At 41.5% G+C, this 18,759-nt stretch overlaps 1 protein-coding gene across 2 annotated transcripts in view; it reads right to left on the bottom strand.

Annotated features, from left to right (window-relative positions):
• Window positions 1-13,488, bottom strand: part of ARHGAP29 (Rho GTPase activating protein 29) — a 77,973-nt gene extending 64,485 nt beyond the window's left edge. The window contains exon 1 of one of the 2 annotated variants that reach the window (XM_082614297.1): window positions 13,355-13,488. The gene's annotated coding sequence lies outside the window, so the exon portion shown is untranslated. Of the gene's footprint in view, window positions 1-1,403; window positions 1,551-13,354 lie in introns of those variants that run through there. The other variant, XM_082614296.1, reaches the window with a different exon arrangement.
• Window positions 13,489-18,759: the final 5,271 nt, after the last annotated feature.

The following is an 18,759-nucleotide window of genomic DNA, read 5'->3' on the forward strand; positions in this document are numbered from 1 at the left end:
CAACCCCAAATATCTGTACTTAATAGTTCCCTATCTTACTATGTCTACCTCAGGAAAAACTGCCATATATTTCTGAAATCTGCTATTTCAACAAATTTCTGATTGGTAAGAATCTATTGATACCTAGAGATGTTTTTTAAAACTCAGAAAAACTCATTCTGGAGGTCTTTGATTACGTTTTTTAAATGCACTTTTCACAAAAACAGAATGGGGCATGTTAAAAAGTTTTATCAATAATATGCAAATAACTAATTTCTAAAGAAAGGCGTGCAACGCACACACACTTCATTCCTGGGCAGTTAGAATTCAGCACGTTTAAAGAAGATGAAGCTGCCCAACCTCCCACGCCTCCAGAATGTCCAGCATTCCTGACAGGCAGGGCTCTCCAAAACTACCCAATGCCAAAGACCACGTTCCCCATCCCAGAATTTAAATACAGAATGGGAACATGGAGCAACCAAAAAGGGCTGCAGGCACTGATAGCGATGGACAAGAGATACCATCTCGGAGACACCTGGAGAAAGGGGAAGGGGCGCTCAGCTCCCGCCTTTAGCAACTAACAGTCCTCCTCTCAGAAGAGGTATGAGGCCAATTCCTTATTGAGGAAGAGAGTCAAAAAAGATGAATATGGAGAAACAAGGCTCGTGAACCACTAGCGCTCCAGCTTGAAACGTCTCAGACTTGGGATCCCACGTCAAAAAGAAAAAAAAAAAAAAGCCCCAAACACGTCCACAACGGATTTGGGGAAAAAACACTGAAGGCTGAAGAGGCCTCGGAACGAAACACCCCTCCCTCAGCTCAAAAGACAGGGACGAGAACAATGCACCACGGAAATCCTAAGATATCTCGGGACAGAGACCCAGATGAATTGAGGGGCTGCTGTCAGGGCGGGAGTGGGGGGGTGGGACAGGATCCGATCAGACTCTGTAGCGGTAGGGAGCAGAGATTCTGGAGCAAAACTGTCCGACTTAAAATCACACTATGCCAATTACTAGACTGTGTGTTCCGACAGGTTTCCCCCGTGTGAAAAATTAGTTAAATAATCGTGGAACTCCCGTGAAGTTAAAACATGAAGCGCTCTTAGAATGTGTATGCCGAACGTGGGACGTGCTATGTGTTTGCTTTTATTATCTTCATCATCTGCTCAGGGCCACAGCTCGCGCCCACCCCGCTCCTCCGCTCCTGCCGCGCCCGCCGCGTCCAAAGTCCGGTCGGACCCCTCCCGGAGGACCAGGAGTCCCGGGGACACCGGCCCGGCCCGCCGCCGCCGGCTCCCAGCGCAGCCCGCAGTCGCCTCCACTCCGGGCCGCCGCCTGGGCCGCCCGGACCCCGGACGGCAACTCGCGGGTGACCCCAGGCCCCTGCCGCCGCCGCCGCAGCGAGCGCCGCCACCCTCCACTCACCGCGGCGCTCCATCCCGCGTTACGGACGCGGACGCCCGCCCGACATTCACGGCCGCCGCCGCCGCCGCCGAGGGCTGGAGCTCGCCGCTCCCATCCCCCACGGCCCGCGGACGCCCGGCCAAGCCGCCGCCGCCGCCGCCCCTGCAGCTACAGCCACGACCACGCCAGCCCCGGCCGCTCCGCCCCCGTCCTCGCACCTCCCGCCCGGCCGCGGCCCGCCCCCTGGGGCCCAGCCCATTGGCCCGCGCGCCCGGGGGGCGGGGACGGGCGCCTGCGGCAGGTGGGGCCGGCCACTGGCTCTCGCGCGCCCGGCGCAGGCTGTCAGCTTCGCCTCGGCCCGCAAACTGTCCCGAGCCTAGCAGGACGTGTTAGCCGCCCCGTGAGGCTTGCGGCAGGACAGGCGGAGGAACCTTAGGAACAGGTCACCTGATGACTTCATCTGGCAAATCGGAATTTTCTTGGATGAGCAATCTACATTTTTTATGAGGTACTTCTTTTGGCCATCTCGTTCCTCTCTCTCCAACTCAAGAAAACAAAAACAAGACCCCACACAGGTAAAGTGTAACACAGGCCAGGCTTCTTTCCGGAAGAATAAACTTCCTCAAAACCAGCCAACTACTCTGCCCTCTGTACAGGGTCATATTTTCCACTTAGACCTATATTACTTCAACTGCACTCTCAAACTCGCTCAGAGTGAGAAAAATGTCTGAGAAAGATGGAATAATTAAAGAAAGCAGCAGGGGCTGAAAGCTTCTACATACATCATTCTACTCACGAGAACAAGCCTCGTCATTCGTTATTTCAGTTCTGGAACATTCAGAAAGAACTGATGGAGAAACAGAGGGCACATGGGCAGGGTGGCTGGCGGTAGTGGTGGAGGCAGAGAAAAATATTATCGCATGTGGGAGAAAGCAGAAAAAGACACGGGAGAGTGTGAGGAGAAGTAGGACAAAAGCGGGGCTGCAGATATAGGGAGAGAGAGGGGGCAAAACCAAGGAAGGCAGAGACAGGTGGAGGCAGAAAGAGAAAATATTGAGAAATAAAAGAGAAAGGAGAGACTACCTACTTACAGGGACAAAAAGGAAGTGAGCATGAGAGAGCCAACAAGTGAAGTAGTGAGACAGGGAGAAAACATTCATTGGCAAAGAGAAGAGGAACATCTCTCACATCTTTGAACCCTTATACTAAAAACAATGTTGGGGAAACAGAGCAAATTTGGCCCTTCAGGTGCTACTTGGAAAAGATAAATATGAAAATGCTCAGCGTCTTGGATATTTTAGCTCCACACTGGAATTGTCTGACTCAACTTACACAAATTTACCCCTTCAAACCCCAAACACAACAGTACCAAGGACATGCCACAGGCACTAAGGAAACCTCAAAACCAAACTCTCCTTCTAACCACACTTAAAAAGAACAGTGCACCATGGACTCTCACCATGGAAAATGATGATGCCCTGAACTGAAACAAACTGAGAGGTCAGGGGTCCCAGGGCAAAAGAGGGCTGGAGCATCCCAACCCTCATTAAATCATAAGGAAGATTTGGGGAAGAAATATAAGGCAGTCACTCAATCTCAAACACCCCTTTATATCTATTTTTAAATACCTGTATATTAATTATTTTGTACTCTTATTCCATTATCACCATTTCCTTAATAAAGAGGATTGTTTTTCTTATTAAAGTTGAACAGTGTCTCGCACAAGATCCTCATGGGGAGAAAGGGTATGTGAGGTAGAAGTGGTGGTGTGACAGAGACAGAAAGGAGCACATGGGACGGAAGGAGAGGAAAAAGCCGTGAAAGAGATGTGAGAAGGTGAGAAACAATTGTGGAGAAGAGAGAAAGAAGACCAAGAAAGATGCAGAGACAAATGGAGGCAGAGAAAGAGAAAATAAGATGCAGACAGAATAAGGAAAAGAAACAGAAATGACAGAGAGAGAGAGAGAAAGAAACGGGGAAACTACCCATGGACAGGAAAAGGGGAGACGGACACCTCTCACACCCAAACAATTCTGGACAAATAAACCCAATTAGGGCCCTAGGTTGTTACTTGGAAAGGATAAATATGAGAACCTCAGGCTCCTTGATTACCTGGGCTCTACTATCATTTTGCAGATAGTAGAGCTATCTTAATTTCTATTTATCATAATTTCTTTTATCTTTGCTTAATTTTTAAAAACTTTAAACATAACTGTGCCAAGATCAAAAGCACTAAAAATGCTGGGGACACCGAACAACCAAATGTTCCTTCAAATCCTAATGGAGAAGAATGATGCACCATGGACACTCACCATGGACACCACTGATGACTAAACTGAAGGACACCAATGGGGGAGAGAGGAAAGGATTCTGAAGGCCATGGAAGGTAGAGGCAGGGTAACCCTGAGGGAACTCAAGGGAGGAAAGTCTGCCCCTTGGATCTGCTCTGGGTTAATCTCAAGACCCTTCCCACCAGATCTACCTCTAAACCATCTAAAAACAACCAACTATTCTGCATAGAACCAGCACAGAGTGAATCGTCAACGAATATTAGACCATTAAATTATAAGTACGGTTATCTGAGGGAAATTTTGAGAAGTCTCTCAATCCCATCCTCCTCTTATAGCTTTAAAAAAAATAGATTAATTTTCTGTCACCTTTTCTACTCTTTTTCCTTAGTAAGGAGGAATACAATATTTGGAAACATTAGCAAAAATGGTGGTTCACTTTTAAATTAAACGGGTTGTTTTATTCCCCCTAACTTGCATTTTGTTTAAAGAAATTTTATGTCACACAAGTAAGTTTCAAGTATGAAAAGTACACTATTGAAACGATACCTTTCTGCAACTCCAAAATTCTTGGTTTATAGTTAAATTATAAAGGGTTAAAAAAAAAAGTAAAACCATCTGTATATCTATTGTAGAAGTCCAACATCTTAAAATTGTGTTTTTACCATTTTACGTTATTATTGTCTCTAGTATTTTTCCCTTCTAAAACAGAAATCACATCCTCTGTGATATTGCTCTTCAGTCATTCTATGAAGCCTCAACTTGCATATTGTTAAAATATTTTTCATGTGTTCTCTTCAGTGTTAACATAGGTAGTATTGCTATTTTTGCTGGGTAAGGATCTTCATATTCCTGAAGTTGATTCTGTAGTTTAGGTAGCCTACTTTTCATAACAGAATATGGTTCTAAAAACATTTTGCAATGTCTGGAGACATCTTTGATTGTCACAACTGGGAAGGAGCTGTACTGACATCTAGTGAATAGAGCCAGGGATGCTGCCAAACATCCTACCTGCACAAGAGAGCATGCCTCAGCCCTCCCACCTCTACCCCTAAGAAAGAATTACCCATACCCAAATGGCCAATAGTGTCAAGGTCGAGGAACTTTGCTCTAGACCCAATTACCACTTTATAAGCAATATTGAACACAAAGGAATATATTAAATTACATCACAGGATGCACTCAGTAAAATCTAGACTGTGGGTCATTTTATAGAGCAAACAACAGTTTCTTAAACAAATAAATTGCAAGGAAAACGATGAAAAGAAAATCTCCAGATTTAAAAAAAAAGTCTTAAAATTTTAAATACATCAAGTGCAGGAATAAATGAGATCAGACTTGCCCTTCCACTATACAGTTTTCAGACATTAGACTACAAACAGCACAGGACTGTGATCCTGGAGAGATGGGATCACAAACAAATGAGGTGATCCCTACAGTCACCCCAACTTTCTGCTGGGAGACACGCTCTAGACCATGGCATGTAAGGAGGAAGCCAGACAGAGTGTGGTACTCTTGCTAGGTTGAGGAGAAAGGGATCATAGTTCAGGGAGACTGCGACAGCTGGAATCTATAGGACAGAGTACCAGATAGGAAGAAGGTAGGCAGAAGAGCTCCAGAAATTTGCATAGGCAACTCTTTAATTTTCTTGCTGAATACAAAGCTATATATGTATAGGGTGAATCCCCACAAGGATAGACAAAGAATTTCCAGGGACCTGTAGCTGAACAATTCCCAGGGCTCTCGCAGGTCTGGGAGACCTCTGAGTGTTCATCAGCCAGAGTAGAGAGACCTGTTGAATACTCAAGGAGAGATCCCAGAAGGACATTGTTCGTAGTACATCTAACCCAGCCCTACTAAAATAGTATTCTAGACTCACCCCAACAAATCTTCAAAACAAGCCTCATTTTGTAAATTTCTTTTAAAAAAAACCCTGATATTTAAAACAAAAGTAATAACAATGTGTGTGGCATTTACAGCATACGCTGGATAGCAAAAAGTATCACAATAGCAAAAATTAAGGGAGGAGGGAAATCAAAGTAAGGTTCTTACATTATATGTGAAATAGCATAATATTATTTGAAGGTATATTATAATAAGTTAAAAACGTATATTAAAATCTTCAGAGGTACAGTTAATAAGCCAACAGTGGACATAAATGGAATTTTTTTTTTTTTTTTTTTTTTTTGCGGTACACGGGCCTCTCACTGTTGTGGCCTCTCCCGTTGCGGAGCACAGGCTCCGGACACGCAGGCTCAGCGGCCATGGCTCACGGGCCCAGCCGCTCCGCGGCATGTGGGATCCTCCCGGACCGGGGCACGAACCCGTGTCCCCTGCATCGTCAGGCAGACTCCCAACCACTGTGCCACCAGGGAAGCCATAAATGGAATTTTTAAAATTAATCCAAAAAAAAGGCAGGACAAGAAAAAAAAAAGAAATGAAGAACAGATGAGAAAAATTAAAGACAAACAACAAGATTATAGGCTTAAACCCAATCATATCAATAATTATATTAGATATAAATACTCTAAACACCCCTATAAAAAGGCAGAGATTGTCAAATTGTATAAAAACTTAAGACTCAACTACGTAACTGCCTGTAAGAAACAGACTTGAAATATAAAGACACAGATAGGTTGAAAGTAAAACCACAGAAAAAGACATGCCACGCAAATACTAATCATAAGAAAGCAGAAGTAGCTCTATTATATGAGACAACCCATTTTACTAAGGATAAAGAGTAACATTTCATAATGATAAAAGAGTCAATTCATCATAAAGACATGATCTTAAAAGTGTATGCACCTAAAAATAGGGCTTCAGAATATACAAGGAAAAACCTGACAGAAATGTGAGGAAAAACAGACAAATCTCAATGATAGTTAAGATTTCAACAATCCTCTTTCATTAACTGATAGAACATATAAGAGAACAAATAAGAGAACAAACATATGGACACCAAGGGGGAAAGCAGGGGTGGGGGAGCTGGCGAGGGATGAATTGGGAAATTGGGATTGACATATATAACTAATATGTATAAAATAGGTAACTAATAAGAACATGCTGTTTTAAAAATTAAATTAATTTTTTTAAGTGGATCAAAGAAAAATGTGTGACAAGAAAAAAAAAAGAATAAGAGAAAATTTGTAAGGATATAGAAATTTTAAATAATACTATCAACCAATTTGACCTGATATACATTTATAGAAAATTCTACCCAACAACAGAATACACAGTCTTTTCAAATACACATAAAATATTCACTAAGATAGACCATATGTAGGACCATACAATAAGTCCCAATAAGTTTAAGAGAATTGAAATCATAGTGTATGCTCTCTGACCCAAACAAAGTTAAATTTGGAATAAATAACAGTAGGATAATTGGGAAATCCCCAAATATTTGGAAATTATAAAATATATTTTTAACTCATCCATGGGTTAAGTTTTCACAAGGCAAATTTGAAAATATTTTGAACTGAATAAAAATGAAAACATGATATTTCAAAATGTGTAAGTTACACAGTAAAAGCAGTGGTTAGAGAAATATTCAGCTTTAGATGCTTTATTAAAAAGAAAGGAGGGAGACTTCCCTGGTGGCACAGTGGTTAAGACTCCACCTGCCAATGTAGGGGACACAGGTTCGAGCCCTGGTCCAGGAAGATCCCACATGCCGTGGAGCAACTAAGCCCCTGAGCCACAACTACTGAGCCTGCATGCCTAGAGCCTGTGCTCTGCAACAAGAGGAGCCACCGCAATGAGAAGTCCTCACACCGCAACAAAGAGTAGCCCCCGCTCGCTGCAACTAGAGAAAGCCCACGTGCAGAAAAAAAAAAAAGAAAGAAACAAAGGGGGGCCTAAAATCAATGATTTAAGCTTCCACTTTAAGAGGCTAGAAAGCAAAGAGCAAATTGAACAGGAAGTAAGTAAAAGGAAGGAAATAATGGTAAGAGTAGAAATCAATGATATAGAAGACAGAAAACAGAAAAAAATCAATTCAACTAAAAGTTGTTTTTTTTTAAATATCAATTAAATAGATAAATAGCTTGTTGAACTGATCAAAAAGTAAAGAGAGAAAACACAAATTACTAATATCATGAATGAAATAAGGAACATCAGTACAGACCCTACAGATATTAAAAGAGAAACAAGAGAATGTTATAAACAACTTTGCCAAAAAATTCAACAACACAAATAAAATGGAAAAATGTCTCGAAAGACACAAATAACCAAATCTAACACAAGAAATAGAAAATCTGGATACCCTTATATGTATTAAAGAAATTGGATTCATAACTTAAAATATCTCACAAAGAAAACTGCAGACCCAGATGGCCTCACTAATGAAATCTATTGAACCACATAAAATAGTCCTACAAAAACTCTCAGAAAATAGAGTAGGCAGGAAAACTTCCTAACTCATTTTATTAGGTCAACACTACTCTGATACCGAAAGCTGACAAAGATATTACAAGAAAACTACAGATCAAATTTCCTAACACAGTATTAGCAGGTCAAACCCAACAATATATAAAAAAGAATACATTAGAACCAAGAACGTTTGTCCCGAGAATCAAGCTTAGTTTAATAGTCAATAGAGAAAAACCAGGTGATCATCTTAACAGATGCAGAAAAAGCATCTGACAAAATTCTTCAACCTTTCATGATTAAAGCAGTCACCAAAGTAGGAATAGAAAAGAATTTCTTCAACCTGATAAGAGACAGCTACAAAAATCTACAGCTAACATCATAGTCAATAATGAAAGACTATGTTTTCCCCTTAAGATCAGGATCAATATTGTTACTGAAGGTCTTAGCCAGTACAATAGAACAAGAAATAAAATACACTCAGATTGAAAAGGAGGAAGTGAAACACTTTATTACAAGTAGACATGTTTGTGCACCTCAAAAACCCTAAGGAACCTATAAATAAGGTACTACAACCAATAAATGAATACAGCAAGGCCACAGATTACAAGGTCAATATACCATAATCAATTTTACTTCTATATACTAGCAACAAACAATTGGACAGTGACATTTTAGAAACTAATAACAGTTATAATAACATCAAAAAACAAGATATTTTTAGGAATAAATTAGTCAAAACATGTGCAAGATCCTAAATTTAAAACTATAAAACACTAGTGGCAAGAAGTTAAAGAACTGGATAAATCAATAAGTATGCCATGTTCATGGATTGGAAGACTCAATACTGTTAAGGCTTTAATTTCTCTTAAATTGACCTATAGGTTCGAGCAATCCCAAACAAAAATCCCTCCTGGCTTTTTTATAGAAACTGATAGGCTGAGTCTAAAATGTATATAAATATGTAAAAAATCTGAACAGCCAAAAAATTTTTGAAAAGAAGAACAAACCTGGAAGATTCACAATGCCTGATTTTAAGATTTACTATAGAGCTACAGTTGTCAAGACAGTGTGATATTGGTATAGAGATAGACATAGATCAACAGAATAGAATAGAGTCTAGAAACAGACCCATAAATACAATCAGTTGATTTTCAAAAGCTGCTAAAGTAATTCAATAGGGGGAAAGATGGTTTTTTCAATAAATGGTGCTGAAATAACTTGATAACCATATGAGAAAAAAAATGATCCTTGATCCTTACTTCAGAGCATACCCTAAAATTAATTCAACATGTGTCATACACCTAAACATATAACCTAAAACTATCAGTCTTTTAAATACTGGAGTTGGAGGAGGCAGCTGCTTGTTTTTATAAATAAAAGTTATGGGGGGACACAGCCACGCCCAACTGTTTATGTACTGTCAATAACTGTTTTTGCCCTACAACAGCAGAGTTGAGTGGTTGAGGTGCTGTAGCCTGTAAGCCTAAAATATTTATGATCTGGTCCTTTAAGAATATGTTTGAGGATCCCCATTCTAAAAGAAAACTTGGGAGAAAATCCAGGGAACAATTTCTCAGACACAAAAATCAAGAACCATTAAAAAAAAAAAAAAACTGGTAAACTGGACTTCATCAAAATTTAAAGCTTCTGCTTTTTGAAAGACAACTGTTAAGCCCACAAACTGGCAGAAAATATCTGACAAAGGACTTGTATTCAAATTACATCAAGAACTCCTACAACTCAATAATAGAGTGAACAACACGATAAATTAATAAGTAAAAGATCAACAGACACTTCAAAAAAGAAGACACACAACTGGGCAATAAGCACATGAAATAGTGCTCAACATCATTAGTATCAGGGAAACACAAATTTAAGCCACAATGAGATACCACTAAATATCTACTGGAATTCTCAATTTTAGCTAGACTGAAATACCAACTTTGGTGTAGGAAGGATTTAGAGCAACTAAAACTCCCACACACTGCTGCTATACATGGTACACACCACTTTGGAAAATAGCCTGGCAGTTCCTTATACAGTTGAACATACATTTACCATACAACCCAGGAATTCTACTCTTTTATATAACATCCCAAAATGAAAAATACATTCATCCAAAAACTTGTACACAAATGTACGTAGCATTAGAGTCAAAAACTGGAAACCCAAATGTCCATCAACAGATAAATGGTTAAACAAATTGTGATACAGCCTTACAATGAAATGCTGCTTAACAATAAATATCTATGACGTAGCAAAAACCCATGGGTGAATCTCAAAAACATTATGCCAAATGAAAGGCAGGCACAAAAGAATATATGCTGTATGATTCCTTTTACATGAAATTCTAGAAAAGATGAACTTAATCTTTAGTAACAAAAAGCACGAATGATTGCCTGATGACAGGGTTGTAGTATGGGAGGTGGGGGGAGTTCCAAATGAGCATTACTTTTTGGAGTAATGGAAATGTTCTGTATCTTGATTACGGGCATTACATGAGTGTATACAATTGTCAAAACTCACTCATAGTGTATAAAAAGCTGTTATCATTTTTTAGTGCTCAATGAATATTAGATAAGTAAATTAAAAGTAAAATTGTAGAAGGTTCTATTTGAATAATCCCTGAAATTCAACTTCCTCTCTCAATATTTTTCAAAATATTTTCCATCTTCTTCCTTAGAAAGGAAGACTATGGTATTTGAAAACTTTCTCAGTGACAAATACTGGAACATTTTTTAAGAAAAAGAAAAAAAAACCTTATCCTAGGGAGGCAATATCATCAAATGGCTCTTTTGCTTATCAGAGTAATGATAAAGGCAAGGAAGAAAATACAAACCCTCCACAAAAATCCTCACCATATTGAAACGAGTTCCTAACCTTCCTTTTAAACCTCCTTGTTTCTTTACACATGAATGTGTCTTTCTGTATTGTGGCTCATCATCATACTGGAGATGAGGTGGGAAATTAAAAACAAACAAAACAGCCTTCAAAGCAGAATCATGGAAGCTGATCAGTAACATCCTTGTATGTATTAGAGATAACCAGCAATTCTGCCCCGAAGGATCCTTCTGCCTTCTGTGCTTATTAAAATCATTCTCTTAATTAACTTCAATCTCACACAAAACATCACTTCTTCCAAGAAGCCTTTCCATTCCCTCCACTGAAAATAAATCATCCCTTTAACTTTCCCATAGGACATTCAACATACTTTTCTCGGGTAACCCAAGATACTATGCCTTGGGCCCTATTTATTTGGAATTGTCTACTTCTACCCAATAGACTGAAAGGTTCCACAGGACCTTGTCTAACACAGAGTGGGATCGCACTAAATTTTCTGAGCGAATGCTGAATGTATCACCAATGGTACAGGAATGAAAATCTTTCCAGGGTACCTTCTGGGCATGAGCTTTGTTCAGTGCAGTACTAACCACTGGGACCAACAGCAGTGGTTGTAGAAGCACACATTCCTAGATCAAGGGCTTTTACAGCTGGGAAGTGAAGGTGCTGATAATTTAGGTGGATGTTCTATTTTAGGGAGGTGGGCAGAGCAGGAATGACCAGCCACCATAGATTTGCTGAACAGTACTTTCTTCATCTCAGCCGAAGTTTTATCTCCTGCCAATCTGGGGACTGAAACATTTTCAACCCAGGTCTATCTTACTTCCCTTCAAATTCACTCTAAAACTTTTCTCAGAATCAGGAGACTAAAGCTATTTGTACCATAAAGCTAATAAAGCTTAAGTGTCCGGGTCCTCACTTGCACAGTTCCTACAATCAGGAAGCATTTCTAACTATGCATTCTTGGCAACTGCCTATAGAAATCTCTGAAGAAAGGGATTTAAGTCTCCAAGACTCATAATTTGATTTGTAATTTCTTGACTCATTCTAAATATTCACTTTCATATTTAATTATGAATTCTTTTTCTTGAACAGGAAACTCCCCTCCCTCAAACCGAACAAAGGGGCGAAACTAATTGTCAAAAAAGAAGAGAAAAGGAAAAGGTAAATGTGCAACAAAAAGTTCTTTGGTTATTTTGGCTCCACCGTCGTCTTGGAACTTTCACCTCCTAACAGCTCCTAAAAGATCCACCCTTAGAGATAGATAGACGATGTTGAAGATCAAACAAAACAAAAAAACCAAAATACTACCAGTGGGAGTAGTTGGTAAACAAACCTCCCCCTCGTTTCTAAAGAGGAGTGGTGAAGAAAAAGCGAGATAGACCCTGGAAATGTCAGAGGGGCTCAAAAGACAAGGAGAGTCCCTGGCTACTTTGTTCTGGCCAAAGGAAGGCCTTCCCTCGAGCTGAGGTTTGGAGCTGAGGTTTGGAACAGGAGTCCTGGGACAGCCTGGGAAACAAACTCACAGGGATACGCTCCCCTCTCCTCTTAACAGCTGCAATCCCCCGCCTGTCAACTTCTATTTCGCAAAGCACAGGGCTTGCCCTAGGACCAGGCTGGGTTAGCGCGCGCGTGCGTGCGTGCGTGCGTGTGTGTGTGTGTTGTGTGTGTGTAGGACGGCTACAGGGGTGTGAGAGAGAGGGTCGGGGTGGTGGGAGAGGGAGGGAGGAGTGTGAAGACAGAGATGCACCAGGGTAGGGCACTTGGGTAGAAAGGGGAGTGTTTTTCTACTTTTCATTCCCGACCCCCCAACAAAAATAAATAAATAAATAAACAGCCGGGACTAGGTGAGACGAAGTGTGATAAAAGGTAGACAGGGAACACGAGGTGTTTGTTATTTTATCTCAGCCTTTGCATTTGTCAGACTAAAATTTCAGAAAATGGCACCAAACTTCCAAAAAGATCCCAAGTAAAGAAAACAAATGTGAAGACCCGGTTAAGGAAATCAAAAGTGGGCGGGAAGGAGTAAAGGAGCCCCCTCCTGAACTCCGCTTAAAGGTAGACGAGGGCCTGTGGTTAGAAAAGGGAGAGGGGCTACAGACGCTCAGGGGGGACTTGGAAAGGGAGTAAAGTCCGCCCCGCGAGCCTCTCCCCAGCGGCCGGGCCGGCGTCGCCTAACTGGGGACAACGGGGTCCGACGGTCCTTGCAACACCCGCTCTTGCCCTCCCCGCTCCTCCGCTCCTGTCGCGCCCGCCGCGCCCCTCGTCCGGTCGGACCCCTCCCGGAGGACCAGGAGCCCCGGGGACACCGACCCGACCCGCCGCCGCCAGCCACCAGCGCAGCCCTAAGTTGCCTCCACTCCCTGCCGCCGCCTGGGCCGCCCGGACCCTGGACGGCAACTCGTGGGTGGCCGCGCGGGTGACCCCAGCCCCCAGCCGCGGCTGCAGCGAGCGCCGCCACCCTCCACTCACCACGGCGCTCCATCCCGCGTCCCGGACGCGGACGCCCGCCCGACACTCACGGCCGCCGCCTCCGCCGCCGCCGCCGCCGCCGCCGCCGAGGGCTGGAGCTCGCCGCTCCCATCCCCCACGGCCCGCGGACGCCCGGCCAAGCCGCCGCCGCCGCCCCTGCAACTACAGCCACGACCACGGCAGCCCCGGCCGCCCCGCCCCCGGCCTCGCACCTCCCGCCCGGCCGCGGCCCGCCCCTTGGGGCCCAGCCCATTGGCCCGCGCGCCCGGGGGGCGGGGACGGGCGCCAGCGGCAGGTGGGGCCGGCCACTGGCTCTCGCGCGGCCAGCGCCCGCTGTCAGCTTCGCCTCGGCCCGTAAACTGTCCCGAGCCTTGCTGGACGTGTTATCCGCCCCGTGCGGCTTGCGGCAGGACAGGCGGAGGAACCTTAGGGATAAGTCACCTTTTGCATCCTCCAGTAGGCAGCAGGTCCTTGTTGTTTAAATGGACATTTCTCAGGTGGACATTTTGAATTCCTTCCAGTCAGGAATTTGGTCCCCAACTTGTTTAGTCCTACGCCTGCCTACACCCTCCTTCTCCCTGTAGGAACAAAAATACATTTTGTGCTTAACTTTAAAACTGCCACACTCTTTTCTGTCTTTGACTGATTGTCATTTTCAGAAAACTAAATTACCCAAAACATCAACTATTATGTACAGTACCAGGCCCGTGGGAGTTGCTCAATAAATACTAGTCGAATGCATGTCCCCCTAATCATGCTACTTGGTTCTTACCATTAATGCTCCTTTACTGATGGGACTCATCAACGCTATAGGGAAAATGAACAACAAAAATTAAAGCATTTATCTAGATTTGTATCACACATCATAATGAAAAAAGTACAGCGTTTCTATTGAATAGTTAGAATACATAGTAGTAACACTTAACTCTACCAAGAATACCCTTCCTGTCATCTATGCTGAGACATAGCAGGCACTCTATGAATATTAGCTGAGTAAATAAGTAAAATTATGGGAAGGGAATTTGGAAAAGTTCCTCAATCTCTTCCTCTCCTTAAACCTTTTTCAATACATGAAACATCTGCCATATTCTCCACTCCTCTTCATTAGTTGGGAGAAATATATTAAAAAACATTCTCAGAGGAAAATGGCAACTCATTTTTGCAATAAAATAAATACAATTAACTGAGAATGAACATTAAAAACCTGTTATCTGCTGTAAATGAACTATAATTCAATAAAATTTTTTAAAAAGGAAAAAAGGTTTGTTATCTGGGATAGGTGGCTCATGTGTTTGGTAAAGAAAAGAAGAAATAAATACCTCCACCAAATCTTATAACACTGTCACAGCATTTACCCTTATAAGCCAACTTATTTTTTACCTATAAATGTTTCTTGATTAAAATGGCTCAGGGTCACGTCTTTGGAAGATGAGGAATCAGAGACAAAAAACAAAAATCAGAGGCATAATTGGATGCTGGATCAATAATGAAACATTCATGACAGATGGTGTAGTATTGCTATTTTATAATTATAGTATTTATTAATAACACATAACTACTCTGCCTATTGAAATGTTCTTCATTCTTTCTGTGATAGAGAGAATACAACCTCTGCTCTGAAGCCTTCTGTTCTCACTGAAAATTAGTCATCCCATTTAATATTATATGGTACATGGAACCTTATTCTTATGGCACTTTTGACTTTCATGCAGTCTTTTACTTTTTACTAATACCAATGTTTATTTATACTAATCATATTGTGGAGGTCTACAGTGTTATGTTACCTAAGTCTGTGTCCAGTACACAAAGGGTCCCTGCTAAGTATTTTCTAGAGGAATGTTTAGGGACTGACCAGTGTGTCCAGGAATAAAAATCCTTCTAGGATGCATTTTCTTTTTTACCGTAAGCTCTGTTCAATTTGTTGTAACTAATGAAATCAAGTGCAATGGCCACAAAAAACACATGTCTAAAGCAAAGACGGTCCCAGGTACCATGTGCCCAGAGGTGAAGGGGCTGATAATGAAGGCAGATGTTCCACGTGAGTGATGGAGGTGGGAGCCCAGCCCCAAAGGAGAGTACAATGGACAGGCGCTCTTCCTGTCAGTCACGCTTCAGTGACAGCCTGTTTAGGAGAGCACAACATCATCCACCAGACAATATTTATTGAGTACCTCCATTGTGCCAGGCATTATTCTAAGCACAGGGGTTATATTAGTGACCTTTCAATCCACTTTCAGACTCTCTTCAACCATGGCTAAATGCCTGGGAGAGGAAAAGAGATAATGGAAGCAGGCATGTTCCCAGTCACTGAGACTGTCTTTGCCCCTCACTGTTGGAGCACTCAGAAAGAACCACGGAGAGCCCGATGGGCCACAGTGAGTACAAAGGCTCCAGATTCCAAAGTGGACGAAACTCACCAAGCAGGTTATTAATCTTGATTCTGTGATGGTTGTAATTGAGAAACAAGGAATCAATTCAGACCACATGCTGGAAATGAATGTGAAAGATGTTACAAACATCCAAGAATTCTGTGTTGTCTTGAGGAGTGGGAACTGAGTAAGATTAACTGAAAAAAATAAAGAAAAACTCAAGTGAGTATATGGATATGATATCATACTCATTTTATGTCTAGATTAAGATATTACATTTTAAGGCCCAATTTGTTTATGTTATTTTAAGCTCTCTATAAGACATCTGATGACATAAACCTCTGTGCTTCAGTCACCACATACCATGACTCTACCTAATGTCCTAACACGTGTAAGGAAGCTCTCCAGATAATTAATGATTGGTGCCAAATTATGCTATTGGCCTAAAAATTGAATTATTGATATTGTTGTGAATAAAGAGATGATGATTATGATGATAGTAATAATAAGTAGCCCTCCCTGGTTTACTCTGTGCTAGACACTGTCTTAATTATTCTTTATATTTAGTAAGTCATTTAGTCCTCACAACAACCCTATGAAATACTATCATCCCTATTTTACAAATTAAAAACTGAGGCACAGAACAAAAGTTCAGTGAAGAGTTTCTTTTGGATTTTATGAAAATCGATCTTAAAATGAACATAAGGGCTTCCCTGGTGGCGCAGTGGTTGAGAGTCCGCCTGCCGATGCAGGGGACACGGGTTCGTGCCCCGGTCGGGGAAGATCCCACATGCTGCGGAGCGGCTGGGCCCGTGAGCCACGGCCGCTGGGCCTGCGCGTCTGGAGCCTGTGCTCCGCAACGGGAGAGGCCACAACAGTGAGAGGCCCGCGTACTGCAAAAAAAAAAAAGAAGATAAATTTGACCATACTTTTCTTAGAAAAAAATAGTGGGGACTCACTCTTATTCTTCCTCTGCCTCTCTCGCCTTTTTGCTGTTCCCCTGATACCCCAAGGTCCCTCTTGCCTCTGCTGTTCCCTCTGCCTGGAAGGGGCTCCCCATATATGTGACTTGCTCTTTGCTCCCTTCCATTCTCCGCTCAAATGTTCCATGTCATTGACATGTTCCCGGACCTCTCTGTAGAAAAGAGCATTCCCCTCTTTGATACTCCCTATCTTCCTTCTGCTTTATTTTTTTTGCTACGATAGTTAATTTTATTTGTTCAAGGACTCATCTTGCAAGCATTAAAGCAAGCCTGGGCTTTGATTTTGGGAGCCCAGATTCCCATACTTAGGAAGATAACAGCAAAAACTGCTCCATGTACATGGATGAAAACTAAAGGTTCATGGTTAATCACACGGTAGTTTTTAAGTTTCTACAGCCTAGAAGCCAGAAGTCACCAGTCCTTTAGGTCCATCTGGATGTCCCACAGGGTTTCTGCACTTTTATTGAGTTGGGCAAACTTATCACTTACCCTGCTTTAAATACCATAAAGTGCCATAACACGTATCCCTCTACTGACTTGGTATAGTTATTAATTTATTTGTGTATTTTTCATTTCCTCTCACTAGTGTGGAAATGTCAGTGCCATGATGAAAGGGACTCTGCCTGTTTTGTTCACCATTGTATCCCCAGCTCCTGAAAAAGTATTTGGAATTAATCAATAAATAAAATAGTTTGAAGAAATTAACAGTACAGCCCAAATACTAGATTTATCTTTCAAAAAGATTAGTTAAACATTTTGAAAGTTTTAATCAGATATGAGAAACATATTGCTTTGTTTGACAAACATTTTACATTAGCTGCTTATAACTGACATACTAACACATGCCAAGTTTAATTACTTTACCTAGTCTTCATCTGAAAGAACCATAAATAACTCTAGAATCTTAAATTATTTCCTTCCTTCTTTAGAGTGAAGGGGTGAACATTTTCTGCTATTGTTTTCTTTCATCTATTCCACCAGATACTGACTAGATAAGTAAACAAATACAGCTACTCCTCACCTACATATTCTATTCAGTGGATGACGCTGTGCTTTGGAGTACATCATGTCGTCTGATCCTCACAAAAACCTTTATGAGATGGGAAGATGAGATCTGTTTTCCCCAAAAGAATATTATAATTTTCAGAGTCAGAGGATGTTAGAGCTCCTCTACTACATTCTCCTTTATTTTATTTAAAAAAAAAAAAAAAAAAAAAAGCCCAGGTCAGTTTTCCCAGAGATCACACGGTTAGTCATTGGCCTAAGTAGACTGGAACCAAGACCAGGGATCTCTCTATACCAGTTGATAAATTAAGCTTTTAAAATGTCCCTAAGTCTATGAAATTAGATCAAAGCCCCTACCTGAATCGTTCTTAATTTATGTGTAAATATTTAAGCTATACTAACATGTTTAAATGTGAATTTGTTCTGCAAATTTACTCCTATTATTTCAGAGGTCTGACTTATTAAGTTACTAAAAAATGATGACCCTTAAAAAATGGGTGGCTTAGCATGGAGCCAATGAGGAGCTTGGTTTGCTCTTGAAGTAGAAAGTTGTCACGCACAGATTACCGCCTCTCTCCTAGGGAGAAGGCTGGCTGGCTTCAGGAAGGAGTGGAGCCCAATGGAAACATTGCTAATCTCTTTCTTTATTTACACACTGAGCAAATATTGCTGAACCCTGAGAAACAATGCAACCACTAGGGACTTTAATGAGTGTTTATCTTTCTAACTGCGTATTTATATAGGGGTGGCTGCCTGTGGCACGCTTGCCAGTGGGTTGGGAAGGGACTGCTTGTAAAAGCTGAAAAATATTTAGTTATATGAACCTGTTTCAGCGACATCTCCTTTTATGTTCATTCAAGAGGACATTACATTCCATAGCAACAGAAGAACTATTATTACTCAATCATTTAGATATCTGGATTTAAATGATTTTATTTTGAAACTCAATATTATTAATTAAATTAATATTGAAATTAATTCAATAGCTGACAATGTATGACTTAAATTAGAAGAAATAAAACACAGGAAAAAAGAGTATATATGACTT

This window comes from Mesoplodon mirus, assembly GCF_964341445.2.
Source record: "Mesoplodon mirus genome assembly, chromosome: 3".
Lineage (NCBI taxonomy): Eukaryota > Metazoa > Chordata > Mammalia > Artiodactyla > Ziphiidae > Mesoplodon > Mesoplodon mirus.